Genomic DNA, 15,858 nt, shown 5'->3' with positions numbered 1-15,858 from the left:
TCCAGGACCTCCTTTTACTGATTTCCTTATATTCACAGAAAGTATGTAATGCCCACATGAGTGACTATGGGCTCCAAAGTTCAGTTGAGGGCCCTCAGGGGTTAGGGGTATCTCCTAACTCCATCCTCCTTAATCTCCCCTGAGGCGTGCCAACGTTCTTCCCACTTCACTTTGGTGTCACAGAACAGAACTCATTTCTTCTGTGCAGTAGCCCATATGGTACACATTGGTGGCTCCTACATTCATCTCTTACTCAGTCTTGCCTTTGGCTAAATGCAGTATCGGTTTGTGTTGCCTATTTTACAGAGGTCTCAAAGGGATTAAGTTTTATTGTGCTACCAAGTAGCACAGGCAAGATAGAGATCCAAGCTTTTACTCTTTCTACCACAAAAATGCTACCAGGCACAAGATAGACAGCTTCCTTGCTGTGTTTTTGGTAACTTTCAATTCATAATTGGATCAATCTATTATGTTTCCCCACATTAATTCCCATGTTTACAAAGGAAATTTACAAATTAGAGAACATTAACCTTTTAATTATGAAATTAAACACAAGGAAATTACAGTTTGAAGATTTTAACAGATACTAAAATCTGGTTTCATTTAAAATACTTCAAGCATACTTTAGAAAAATGTAAAGATCAAAGATTTTGTATATTTACTTCTGGTTACAAATGCCAGCTTATTGTATTATCTCTGTTCCGGCTTATAGAGGGACTTTACTATAGTAACAACAAAGAGATTTTTTAAGAAGCCATAAACACACAATGCCAAGATAATAGTGAAGATAAATGCAACAAAATTATTGCAGAAAGAAAATGAATGAGAGCAATAGATTTAGCAGAGCCAATAAAGCTAAATGCTAATAGCAGTAGGTAAAGCTAAATAGAAGCCATATTTATGCCACAGAACCTCTAAGAGGTTCAGGAATTGGCAAAATCTAAGATTTTTGGACAAAGGGGTGAAGAAGGTAGAGCTAATAAAAGCATTATTGACTGACAGTCTTCATGAGATTTCCAAATACCTACTTCTATATCAACAAAGGTCCATCTAGTCAAGGCTATGGTTTTTCCAGTAGTCATGTATGGATGTGAGAGTTGGACTATAAAGAAAGCTGAGCACCAAAGAATTGATGCTTTTGAAATGTGGTGTGGGAGAAGACTCTTGAGAGTCCCTTGGACTGCAAGGAGATCCAACTAGTCCGTCCTAAAGGAGATCAGCCCTGGGTAATCATTGGAAGGACTGATGTTGAAGCTGAAACTCCAATCTTTTGGCCACCTGATGTGAAGAGCTGATTCATTTGAAAAGACCCTGATGCTGGGAAATATTGAGGGCAGGAGAATGGGACAACAGAGGGATGAGATGGTTGGATGGCATCACCAACTCAATGGACATGAGTTTGGGTAAACTCCAGGAGTTAGTAATGGACAGGGAGGCCTGGCGTGCTGTGATTCATGGAGTCACAAAGAGTCAGACACTACTGAGTGACTGAACTGAATTCTATGTCCCAAATCTCAGCTGGCCGAATAGTCTTCAGGGTATACTCTGAGGCACCATATACTATTTTCATATTTCTATAGTGAATGTAGGCTTCCCTGATGGTTCAAGTGGTAAAGAATCCACCTGCAATGCAGGAGACACAAGAGACTCAGATTTGATTCCTGGGTCGGAAAGATCCCCTGGAGGAGGAAATGGTAACCCACTCCAGTATTATTGCCTGGAAAATCACATGGACAGAGGAGCCTGGTGGGCTACAGTCCATGGGGCCCCAAAGAGTCAGACACATCTGAGCAAGCACGCACAATAATGAATGTAGTTAAGTTATAGCCATTTTTAATAATGATAAAAGGATGACTAACTTTAGTTTGGGAATTAGTGCCACAGAAGGAAATACACTCTGCAGAGGAAACTTAAATTAATCCTTGTGTTCACCTCCTGAACACAACAGAAAATGAAGGTTGTTCCTGGGTCAAATCCCATTGCACCATCTGGGCAGCTTTGTGGGTGACAATGCATCATTGGTGGAGACAGGGCATGCCAGAGGGAAACCCAGACCAACTCTACCACACTCCACGACTGGTTCACTGCCCGTGATCACCTACACATTAATTGTTCTCTGAGAAGTCGCCATCATTCAGACCTTCTTGGAACAGCTGGAGGCTAGTCCCCGGGATACGCATCTTCAGGAGGTTCAGAGACACTGCTTCACAGTGACCAGGATCTGGTGGCTTCACTGTCACCAAGAGCCTTCACCAGTTCATTCACTCCCCACTCAGTGTCCAAGAACAGAAGATCAGGAGACAAGTGGCACTGCTTGCTAATTTGCACACTTGGACAGCAAGCAGTCCGTAAGAGAAGGGCAGAGCAAGCTATAGAATTTGCAAGACCCAGGGCAAGTAAAATGTGGGTCCCTTGTTCGTGACTGAGGAAAAGGTGCTGCTAATGGTACTAAAAGAGTAAAACAAACAAACAAACAAAAAAACCTTTCCTTTCCTTTGCCTTCTCTTTCTTGACTTGTTATAGTGGTTCTGGTTCTTTTATTATTATTTTTTGTTATATCATATCATTCTCAGGAGAGAAAAATTAATATTTTAAGCTATTAGTATAAATTTTACTGTTAATCTTCATATTGCCAATGCCAGTTTTAAATGTAAATATAAGAGCATTTGGGCTTCCCTGGTGGCTCAGGCTTCCCTGCCTGCTCATGCAGAAGATGCAGGAGATGTGGGTTGGATTCCTGGGTTGGGAAGAACCCCTGGAGAAGGAAATGGCAACCCACATCAGTATTCTTGCCTCAGAAGTCCCATGGACAGAAGAGCCTGGTGGGCTACAGTCCATGGTGTTGCAAAAGAGTCAGACACAACTTAGCAACTGAAACAACAGCACAACATAAGAGAATTTATCTCCTATGCAGAATTTTACATTTAAAATATTTTATAATTATAAATTCTCAGTTTATATTTGTGCTACATGCATGCACATATATTTAATTCTCACCAGATCAGTGAAAACACTGCACAAAACTAGCTCAACTAATTATTTTTATTTCATTTCCTTATACATATACAATCTACCTACACATGTACAATCTACCTAAATCAATGAGGGGGTGCAGAAAGAAGGGACAATGGGGGGAAATTCTTAACAGTTGGAACTTTGAATTCAGAAACAGAAGTCATAATTCTATTTGTTTTATGACAGCTGCAACATGTAAGATATGCATGAACACTGAAAGGAAAAGCTTCCTCCTATCACACCCAGTTATCCTATGGCCCCAGGATCCCAACATCTGGGTCTCAATGCAACAGAAACCCTTCATTTCTAAAATAACAACACATCTTCAGCTCCAGTGGTCACTGAATTAACTGAATGTGACTCAACTAAATCAGGTCTTCACAAGGTCTTCAAATAACACACAGTTCCAGCTCTGATCCCTTGGATTAGAGACTCTAAATCCAGTCTTTTGATTTGAACCCTGCCAGTGTTAAAGAACCTGCCGGCCAATGCAGGAGAAATAATGAGACACAGGTTCCATCCCTGGGTCAGGAAGACCCCTGGAGGAGGGCATGGCAACCCACTCTAGTATCCTTGCCTGGAGAATCCCATGAACAGAGGAGCCTGGTGGGCTACAGTCCATAGGGTCACAAAGAGTTGGACGCGACTAAAGTGACTTAGCACACATGCATGCACTGCCTCCACACTTGCTTGGGAAAGCCGGGTGACAGGAACGGTGGAGAGACATCAACCCCTTACCCACCCTGGAAACTGACAGCCTCGTTGTCTGTCTTTCCTTCCAGTGACCCTGTCTTCTCTAGAAATGCCACTTGGAAAACCTAGGCACTGTCCCTTTGTACATTACAGCACCCTCTCCTTCAGGAAACCTCCCCCAGATTAATTGGCACTAATACAGCCCTTCACAGCTGTATACAAGATGTTGGGGAGTGCAGCTGAGTGAGGGGCGATTATGGTTGCCTGCACACTGTCATTGTTTAGTAAGAACAGACTCCCTTCCTTCAGAAATGGCATGATAATGAAATGTAATAGCAGAACCTCTTGGCAATCAATGCCATGGTGGAAATAAGTGCACATCTCAGTGACAATAACAAAGATGGAATGTGAAACAACAAAGCCCTCTCTCTCTTGGCCAGAACTCTTGAGAGCAGCTCATTACTTTAACCTTTCCACCTTCACTGGAGCACAATTAGAAACATGCATTTCCACGGGCATTAAATCCACTCGTTTGCCTGCTCTGCCCTCATTAGAACACTCAATGGGGCCCAATTAGCTGGATGGCCATAAACAGATGTTTGTGACTTGAGAAAACAGAAAGAGAACATTCTTGGAGCCAAAAGAGAATGGAGAAAATCCGGCACACCCCATCTTGTTAATTACCTGAAATCTAGAGTTTTTGTTATTGTTTTTGATGGTTTTTGTTTGGATAGGAAAGAAAACTGATGGCCAGAAACACGGGGTTCCCCTACAGCAGAAATCAATATTTCATTTGTGTCAGAGTATATTTTTAAAATTTAGTCAGTCTTTTAAAACTGAGAGATTCTATAGACAGTCTGTATCCCTTAAAAAGAAACCAGAAGGTTTGGCCACTTTTCTGCTTGACCATAAAGGCTGGAGGTGAGTGGTGTCTGCCCCAGGTAGAGAATACATGCTCTACATCCCCACCATCTCCACCACTCTGCTCACCTCCAAGACCTGGTCTACTTCTCTTGTCCATGCTGTCTGCCATGTAGCCATCGGGCTAGACTCAAAACTCTACAGCTTACCTGCTTGGACAACTTAACTTCTCTGTGCCTCAGGGTTTTTTTAATATAAAATGGGGTTATAATATTCACCCACTGGATTGCTGTGAGAATTAAATGAGTTAAGACATAAACAGTCATCTCTCATATCTATGGGCAATTGGTTCCAGGACTCCCAATCCAAGGAGTAAAATCCAAGGATATTCAAGTCCCTTATATACAATGGCATGGTATTTGCATATAACCAACACACATCTTTCCATATTCTTTAAATCATCTCTAGGTTACTTTTCATACATAACACAATGTAAATGTTATGTAGTTTTAAATAATTTGCAAATGCTACGCAAATAGTTGCCAGAGCACTGCAAATTCATGCTTTGCTTTTGGGAACTTTCCGGTCCTTTTTTCCGCCCCCCTCCCTGGATATTTTTGATCCTCAGTTGATTGAATTCATGAATGCAGAACCTGTGGATACGGAGGATTGACTGGAGACTGTTCACAATCATGTGTGACACATAATAAGATCTCAAAAAAATGTAGCCATTACCTGCTCATCATCATCGTCATCATTTGAACAGGAGTCAGGTTTCTCCCCAGCAGAGACCATTCACTTTCTGGGGTCTGCCTGCCTCAACACTGTGCCTTCCAGGTGGTCTTCCCTCTCTTCCTCCAGGAAGAGAGGAAGGTGAAAAAGCCCCTTACTGAAATGTATATAACAGGGGGAGTGTTTTCCTTTTCTTAACTTACACAAATGATGGGTTAACACCACTCTATGCAGCAGTCCCCAGCCTTTTTGGCACCAGGAAACCAGTTTCACCAAACACAATTTTTGCACGGATTGGGGAGTGGGGGGTGGTTTTAGGATGATTCAATCATATTACAATTTCTTACTTTATCACTTTATTTTCTTACTTTATTTCTTTACTTACTTTATTTCTACTATTATTACATCAGCTCCACCTTGGATCATCAGGCATTAAATCTCAGAGGTTGGCAACCTCTGCTCTAGAGAACACTTTCGAATTAAGTTTCTCAACCAGGTTTAGTATCACTACTTCTCTCAGCAGCATTTGCAAATGCGTGGGTATTTTTAGGCTGTCGCAGTGATGAGGTATGACAGACCACTAACAGTGGGCAGGGGCCAAGAATGTTAAATGTCCTATTAATGCTCAGGAAAGTCAGACACAACTAAGTAATGTCCACTCCAAAATGCCAAGGACAACCCCATCGAAAAGCACCAAATGATTTATTATTTCTGTTCAAATAGAGGATGAGCAAAATGGCCCTGAAGCATAATAATGGCATTATGTTAGACTGTGATTCATTAATATTTGACCCCAGTGTCAAATATGATTGTTAGAAAGTAGTTAAGTTGAATCTTAAGTTGAGAAGGAATAGGATGAGTCATGGCAACAGCGGAATCTATTTAAGATGCTCCTCTATAACTTCGTTTGAATAAGCCCACATGGGTCCACAATTTCTCCTGGGAACTCCAATTCCCCCTTTATATGAAGATACCACCAAAACCCCGAGGCTTCCCAGGTGGCACTAGTGGTAAAGACCCCAAGTGCAGGAGACATAAGAGAAGCCCGTTCAATCCCTGGGTCGGGAAGATCCCCTGGAGGAGGGTACAGCAACCCACTCCAGTATCCTTGTCTGGAGAATCCCATGGACAGAGGAGCCTGGTGGGCTATAGTCCATAGGGTCGCAAAGTGTCAGACATGACTGAAGTGACTTAGCACGCATGCGCCACCAAAACCCTGGTATGTATTATACTAGTTCCTATCCTGAGTGCTGGAAAGATACTTTAGTAAACCAGATGGATGAGATTGATGTTGTCATAAGGCTCCGACTCTAGACAAATAATAAATTAGCAATAAATTTGAAAAATATAATCTTAGAGCTTGAGAAGGGCCATGATTGCAATGAATCTTTCTATGCTGTGATGTGGGATAGGGTTCCTGAGATGAGGCAGTCAGGAATAACCTACCTGAGCAGGTGTCATTGGAGCTGGTTCCTGGGTGACAAAAGAGAGCTGCCTATGGGAAGAGACATGGTAGATACAGCATCCCAGGCAGAGACTAGCAAGAGTCAAAATCCTGAGTTGAGATGAAGCAGGCATGTTTCAGAAAGAAGAATCCAATGTGGCTGAGCAAGGGGGTAAAGAATATGAGATAGAGTTGGAAAGGTAAGTTGGAACCAAAAGGTCATGGTAGACCAGAGAGAGACACTGGGTTTTATTCAAGGTGCAGTGGGAAGCAATATGAAAAAAAGTGTGCAGTGTGAGAAAATGGATTGTAGGGGAGAAAAGCAGAGGCAGGGATATCAGTTAAAAGGTTTTTGGACAGAATTTTGGATTAAATGGCTTCTGAAATTCATTAAAACTCCGAAACTCTATCTTTGTCCTAAGGTAATTGACAGACAAGTACCAGACAGAGCCTGGAAAAATGGAGTCTTGGGATCACATGACCAACTAAGGTCTATTTGCTGGCAAGAATATCTTTTCACCAGACATCAATTCTCCAGAGAGACCACAAGGACACTGCAGTTTCCTGGACCAGTGGGTGGTAAGAGTTTAAAATCAGAAGGCCTCTACATCTGATGTACTATAACCACAAATATTTCTGGTTACTTACATTGGACACAAAAGATAGAAGATATTGATTTGTTTCCATTGTGATTATCAATCAAGTTGTCTTTCCTCAAATTCCCCCTTAATAATAACTCCAAACAAGAGAAGCACTGAAACATATGCATTGCCAGTTGTAAAATAGATAGCTAATAGGAAGTTGCTGTATAACACAGGGAGCTCAACGTGGTACTACGTGACAACCTAGAGGGTTGGGATGGGGTAGGGGGTGGCAGGGGAGGTTCAAGAGGGAGGGGACATTTCTATACTTATGGCTGCCTGATTCATGTTCTTGTATGGCAGAAACCAACATAATATTGTAAAGTAATTATCCTCCAATTAAAAATAAATAAATAGTTGTTGAATGAACACCAACAATAAAAAACACATGTTATAAAGCGCACTGTCCCCCTCCCTCAAGAGCGGATGATCCACACTCACCAAGAAACAGCATCTGGCAACCATTACTGTACTTGGTTCACAGCTGCTCCTAGAGGAGTTAAAAGGATTGGGAGGCAGGACCCAGAAATCAAGTTTAACTCTTATTAGTTGCTTTTGCTTAATACGTGGTTACTTTTCATAAACATCTTGCATTAGGTAGGCAGTAGATCTTTCCCTGATTAAAGGGCCCAATCTTTTTTTTTTTAGAAAGCTATTTAATTTTTTATTTTTAATCGGGGAATAATTGCTTTGCAATGTTGTGTTGGTTTCTGCTGTACAACAACATGAATCAGCCATATGCGTACATATACCCCCTGCCTCTTCAGCCTCCCTTCCACTCCTTCCCATCCCACCCCTTTAGGTCATCACAAAGCACCAAGCTGAACTTCATGTGCTATATAGCAGCTTCCCACCACCTACTTTACACACAGTTGTATATACATGTCAATGCTACTCTCTCAGTTTGATTCCCCCACCTTCCCCTACTGTGTCCAAGAGTCTGTTCTCTACATCTGTGTCTCTATTCCTGCCCTGCAAATAGGTTTGTCAGTAACATTTTTCTAGATTCTGTATATGTGCATTAATATATGATATTTGTTTTTCTCTTTCTGTCTTCACTCTGTATAACAGGCTCTAGGTTCATCCACCTCACTACAACTGACTCAAATTCATTCCTTTCCTTTTTGTGGGTAGGTAATATATATATATCGGAGAAGGCAATGGCACCCCACTCCAGTACTTTTGCCTGGAAAATCCTATGGATGGAGGAGCCTGGAAGGCTGCAGTCCATAGGGTCGCTGAGAGTCGGACACGACTGAGCGACTTCACTTTCACTTTTCACTTTCATGCATTGGAGAAGGAAATGGCAACCCACTCCAGTGTTCTTGCCTGGAGAATCCCAGGGACGGAGGAGCCTGGTGGGCTGCCGTCTATGGGATCACACAGAGTCGGACACGACTGAAGTGACTTAGCAATAGCAATATATATATATCTCACAACTTCTTTATCCATTCATCTATTGAAGGACATCTAGGTTGCTTCCATGTCTAACTATTGCAAATAGTGCTGCTATGAATATTGGGGTACACATATCATTTTGAATTATGGCCCAACTTTTAAATTTATGTGTGTGTTAATCACTCAGTTGTGTCTGACTCTTTGTGATCCTGTGGACTGTAGCCCACCAGGCTCCTCTGTCCATGGGATTCTCCAGGCAAGAATACTGGAGTGGGTTGTCATGTCCTTCTCCAGGGTTTTAATTTACACTTCCATCCAAATAACTGGCTTCCATGCCAAACAGAATGTGCCTTCATCAGGGTACTTGCCTAAGCTTAGAACTTTCTTCCATGTGGATATTTGGTTATTCTGGAAAGAGACATTTAAAATCCTCCATTCAGATGTCATGAGCTCTAATCATATAGCAAGGCAACTTCCCTGGGACAAAGTATTTCCTGTTGAGGGAAAAAGGATCATTGCTGGTTGCTATACAATTCAGGCTTTAAAAAAAAAAAAAAAAACACTCTATGTAAGAAATGCTAAAGAAATCTTAAGAAACAGATAATACTAAGAATAAATTCTGGCTTTTGCACTCATTCAAAGATATAATTAGAGTTGACATAGAGCCCCACAGTGAGACAGAGAGAGCACACTAGTGAAACAGAATGAAAACAAGGGAGGAAGTGTTTCCCCCACTGTCAGCACCAGCTCTCTGTCCTCACATTCTTCAGGACACTCCCATTCCCCACTTTCCCAACTTCCCCTGTTGTGACCAGTGACCTAATTTTGGCCAAAAGGACACAAGAAAGAATCTGCGATCATGATTTTATTTTTCTAATGAAAGCAACAGACGTAGCCAGCTTCACCACCTTCCCTGAACTGCCTGGTGCTTTGAACACCAAGATGGATGCAGCCATAGCTGCACTGAGAGGATGAGGGAAAGAACTGACAACTTTTTTGGCCCCCATACATTCTCCAATGAAGTTAAAATGATCAGAAAATGCTTATTACAAAGGATATCAGAGATGGGTGTTTCCCTAAAAAAAGACATGCGTCTGTCTCAAGACTTTCAATAAAAAAGACCAAGGGAGTTCAATTTTAAGCAGATGCAGGATTGGATTTTAGAAGAAGAGCAAATAACCTAAAAGCATCATTGTCATCATAATGATCCCTTTGATTAGACTGCCATCAAAGGATCACAGGTATGCCAAGCTAAAGTCCCGATACTATGAAGTCACTGAACAAGGATCAGCAATTGCAGATCTCCTGACTTATATAAGAAAGTAAAGTTCTATTTGATTTGAGCCACTTTGTTTAAGTTTTTGTATCTGACACACCTTGGTTCCACACTTGAGGGTGTCAACCAACAGCTGTGGGGCTTCTCAGGTGGTGCTAGTGCTAAAGAACCCATTGACCAATGCAGGAAACATAAGTTAAGACACAGGTTGGATCGCTGGGTCTGGAAGATCTCCTGGATGAGGGCATTGCTATGGGTCCCAGGAAAATTAAGAGTCTGTTCCGGCTCAAGATCCAGACTGACATCTCCATAGGATGCTCCCTCGTGAAAATAATCCTATAACTTAGCCAAAATTTATTGTTTCTTGGCACTTCAGTTTAGTTCAGTTGCTCAGTCATGCCCGACTCTTTGCGACCCCATGAACTGCAGCATGCCAGGCCTCCCTGTCCATCACCAAGTCCTGGAGTTTACCCAAACTCATGTCCATTGAGTTGGTGATGCCATCCAACCATCTCATCCTCTGTCACCCCCTTCTCCTCCTGCCCTCAATCTTTCCCAGCATCAGGGTCTTTTCAAATGAGTCAGCTCTTCACATAAGGTGGTCAAAGGATTGGAGTTTCAGCTTCTACATCAGTCCTTCCAATGAACACCCAGGACTGATCCCCTTTAGGATGGACTGGTTGGATCTCCTTGCAGTCCAAGGGACTCTCAAGAGTCTTCTCCAACACCACAGTTCAAAAGCAACAATTCTTTGGTGCTCAGCTTTCTTTATAGTCCAACTCTCACATCCATACATGACCACTGGAAAAACCATAGCCTTGACTAGACGGACCTTTATTGACAATGTCTCTGCTTTTTAATATGCTGTCTAGGTTGGTTATGAAGCTTCCCTGTGGCTCAGATGATAAAACATCTGTCTGCAATGCAGAAGACCCAGGTTCCATCCCTGGGTCGGAAAGATCCCCTGGAGAAGGAAATGGCAAACCCACTCCAGTACTCTTGCCTGAAAAACTCCATGGACTGTCGCCTGAGGAGCCTGGTAGGTGACAGTCCATGGAGTCGCAAAAGTTGGACACAACTGAACGACTTCATTTTCTTTCTTTCTTTCTTTCGCTTTCTAGGTTGGTCATAACTTTCCTCCAAGGAGTAAGTGTTTTAATTTCATGGCTGCAATTACCATCTGCAGTGATTTGGGAACCCAAGAAAATAAAGTGGAAACTGTTTCCCCATCTATTTGCCATGAAGTGATGGACCAGATGCCATGATCTTAGTTTTCTGATTGTTGAGCTTTAAGCCAATTTTTTCACTCTCCTCTTTCACTTTCATTAAGAGGCTCTTTAGTTCTTCTTCACTTTCTGGCATAAGGGTGGTGTCATCTGCATATCTGAGGTTATTGATATTTCTCCCTGCAATCTTGATTCCAGCTTGTGCTTCTTCCAGCCCAGCGTTTCTCATGATGTACTCTGCATAGAAGTTAAATAAGCAGGGTGGCAACATACAGCCTTGACATACTCCTTTTCCTATTTGGAACCAGTCTGTTGTTCCATGTCCAGTTCTAACTGTCGCTTCCTGACCTGCATACAGTTTTCTCAAGAGGCAGGTCAGGTGGCCTGCTATTCCCATCTCTTGAAGAATTTTCCACAGTTTATTGTGATCCACACAGTCAAAGGCTTGCACTAAACACTGACATTGTGACAAACCTTGATTAGACATCACACTGGCCAGGATCCTGTCAGAAAAATTGAGCCCATATAAGTACTTTGTGAGGAAGATTTTATATCAGGACATAGTTATCAAGGTATTGGGAGAGCTGAAAAGCCTGATTAGAAAACCTTATCAGTAACAAAGCCAGAAGCCACAACTGGCTCCAAGGCTGAAGGCACCCAAGAAAGAGCGTGATGGTGGTCCAAAGAAAGCAGCGTGGCAAAGGAGGCCCCCCAGCAGGAGCGAGATCCCCAAGGGAAGGTCTGTCAAGAAAGAGCTGGAACCTTCGAGAAAACACTGCCTCTGAGGTCATCTGGAAGGAAGAGAAAGGGAATAAACGCCCTTCCCTGGCCCTCACTCCTACGGCTCAGCAGCCCTCTAGCACCTCCCATTGGCTGAATCTGGTAGCCTTCAGGAGTAGGTCCCTCAGTATTATTGGAGAAGGAAGAGCAGAGCCTGAATTTGAAAGCAAACAGCTGATGTCTAGCACTGACTTTTGTTGCTGTTAATAGGGAAGCATACACAATAATACCTCAACGGCTTTTTTACCTAGTGACTTTTTTGGCCTCCACACATTTTCCAATGCACTTGCAGTGATGCAAAAATGCTCATTACCCAAGATATAAGGAATGGTTGTTTCCCTAAAGAAAAACATGCATTTTTCTCAATTTTTTTTAATAGCTGGGTAGCTTTATTTATTTTATTTTTTTTAAGTTTTATTTTGTATTGGGATATAGCCTATTAACAATATTGTGATAGTTTCAGGTGAACACAAAGGGACTAAGCCATACATATATATGTATCCACTCTCCCTCAAACTCCCCTCCCATCCAGGCTGCCACATAACAATGAGCAGAGTTCCCTGTGCTATACACATTTTGGTTTTTCATTTTAAGTGTAGCAGTGTTTTATAGTCTTTCTTTAAGACTCAAAATAAACCCAGGGACTTTTGTCCATGAACTTGAAGTGATGATCTACACATCTACTCAGGTTTGTCCAAAATCAGAGCTAGTCTCCAAGAAGACATCTGTATTTACATACTAACAGAGAATTAAATAATTCAGCTGAAAGGCAGTTTGGAAAATGTGTAGATCATTTTTCTCAATATTTTTAATGCAAAAGTAGTGCTAGTTGTAAAGAACCCACCTGCCAATGCAGGAGATATCAGAGCAGATTCAATTCCTGGGTCGGGAAAATCCCCTGGAGGAGGGCATGGCAATCCACTCCAGTATTCTTGCCTGGAGAATTCCAAGGACAGAGGAGCCTGGCGGGTTATAGTTCACAGGGTTGCAAAGAGTCAGACACAACTGAAGCAACTTAGCGCGCACACACACACACGCACACACACACACACACAGAAGGGACTTCCATTTTAAGCATTTGCAGGATCAAATTGTGAAAAAAAGACAAAGAAGAGTAAATAACCTTGAAGCATACTTGTCATCATAGTGGCTCCTTTGATTAGACTGAAATCACTAGGAAAGAATCCCCCCTTGGCCTGTCTCCATAATTATGCTCTTCCCCAAACTCTAGAGAAACTCAAGTCCCATGCTTCCTACCTCAGTGGAGAAGACAAGGGCAAGAGGACAGCAAAGAATTTCAGTATCATCTACTACATAAAACTTAGCCTGAAGGATTTGCAGAGCTGCAAAAAGACTTCCCTGGTTGTCCAGTAAGACTTTGCTTTCCAATGCAGGGGGAATGAGTTTGATCCCTGGTTAGGGAGCTAAGACCTCACACACTTTATGGCCAAAAAACACAAAAACAGTATTCTAACAAATTCAATGAAGACTTTTTAAATGGTCCCTTCAAAAAAAAATCTTAAAAAAACAAGACATAAAGTAAATTTTTGTTGATCAGTGTCTTGAAATTCATGAGGCATTATAGAAGTAATACATCTTGGTGATTCACAGATAGATGGATAAACTGACAGATAGATAATAGGGAGATAGATACAGAGATAGATTCTCTCCTCTCAATTGATTTTTGATCTTATGTGTATCTCTTAAAAATCAGTTATTTAGCCTTGGAATTCATGGGGTCGCAAAGAGTTGGACACGACTGAGCAACTGAACTGAACTGAACTGAGTCTTTACAGTTCCAGAATGCTCAGAGCTTCTTGCAGTGGTTTGTGTTGAAGTCAAGCATCTCTGATGGTTAGAAAGTCAAGAGACTTCCTGTTTTCTTTGACACTGTGGTGTTGTTCCTGCCTTCCTCCTTCCATTTCATGCCTCATCCAAGGAGGGAAAGCCAGCTGCAATGCCACCTCGACTCCAAACTTAAAGCAGCCCTCCTCCTCAACCAAATATGCTCTTCAATCAATTCTCCTCACACTTTCCTTTCAACTTCAGGCATCTGAAACTAAATTTGATAATGTAGTTGTTGAGTGAACAGTACAGCGTACAGGGAGACTCACTTATCACGTGGACCTCTCTGTAGCATCTCAGATTGTATTTACTTTTTATCATACATGGTTCTTTTCCACAGGAACTGAGGTAATGCTTGCAAGCACTTAGGAGTGCTTGAAGATTGTATTCAGCAAGCATAGGCTGGTACTGGATACGACTGAGAGACTTCACTTTCACTTTTCACTTTCATGCACTGGAGAAGGAAATGGCAACCCACTGTAGTGTTCTTGCCTGGGGAATCCCAGGGACGGGGGAGCCTGGTGGGCTGCCATCTATGGGGTTGCACAGAGTTGGACACGACTGAAGCAACTTAGCAGCAGCAGCAGGCTGGTACTGGTGTCATTTTTATATTATTTTATAAACTATATATGTACTATTGTGCCTAGCTATTATTTTCTTATTAACTGCCCTCAAGCAAAGTTCCACATTCAGTAGTTGTGTCACTGGCTTTTTAACACAGATACATGATTGCTCATTTTTAAATTTTAGCCCATGATTTTGTCCCCTTTTCTAAAGCTTGTCATTTAAATATTTAATCTCCCTTTGCATTGTTGCAACAGGCTTCCCTGGTGGCTCAGATGGTAAAGAATCTGCCTGCAATGTGGGAGACTTGGGTTCGATCCCTGGGTCGGGAAGATTCCCTGGAGAAGGGAATGGCAATCCGCTCCAGTATTCTTGCCAGGAGAATCCCATGGATAGAAAAGCCTGGCAGGCTACAGTCCATGGGGTTGCAAAATGACTAACATATTCATTTCATTCCTGCCACATTCCAGTTCTGTGTTTGCCACAGATCTGACTAGTCTTCAATGGCTCCCCAGCCAAGGCAGGGACAGAGCTCCTGGTATTAGGCAAGTCATTCATGTCTTGGTTGTCATTGATCCATTAATCAACTCACTCTGGGAGCAACTGTTCAAGCAACTATCAATGGACCAAAATAAACAATCATTTACCCACATTTCTTCATCTTGTACATGAGGAAACTCCTAAGGATTTGCTGAAATCCTTGGACTTATTCAACCCATAAATAAGAATAAGTTGAGATCCTTAACTACTCAGAAAATGATTCTTTCAAATGAAATTAAGAATAATGTATTAACTACACTTTAAAAAGAGTTAAGTTCGGTCTTGTGAAACTTACCTTTTTTTAAACTCTATCCTGGTTACTTCATTGTTTCTCATTCTGTTCGTACTCACTCAGTCATGTCCGACTCTTTGCAACTCTATCCATGGACTGTAGCCTGCCAGGTTCCTCTGTCCATGGGATTTTCCAGGCAAGAATACTGGAGTGAGTTGCCCTGCCCTCCTTCAGGGGATCTTCCTGACCCAGGGATTGAACCCACGTCTCCTGCATCTCCTGCCTTGGCAGGCAGATTCTTTAGCACTGTGCCACCTCATTCTGTTTACAAGTGATCTAGTTATCTACACTAGAAACTTTTCAGGAGTGTATCAATATTTTTCTTGAATCAACCCATTCCACCATTTTGAAAATGAGGACTTTTTCCCCCTTCTTAGGTATTCTGATACACACCTCTTCTATTTTGCATTTGTCAGAATTTTGAAAGAGGAAACTAAAGAATTCAATACCTCTGGAAGGTTGTGTATATGAATTTCTATATATGAACACTATGATGGTTTAAATGACCAGCACTACTCAAAAGAAGAATAACACATTTGATTTATTATCAT

The sequence above is a fragment of the Bos javanicus genome, chromosome 9 (genome assembly GCF_032452875.1).
Source record: "Bos javanicus breed banteng chromosome 9, ARS-OSU_banteng_1.0, whole genome shotgun sequence".
NCBI lineage: Eukaryota > Metazoa > Chordata > Mammalia > Artiodactyla > Bovidae > Bos > Bos javanicus.
The sequence above is the reverse complement of the archived record's forward strand: the minus strand, read 5'-3'. Positions refer to the sequence as shown.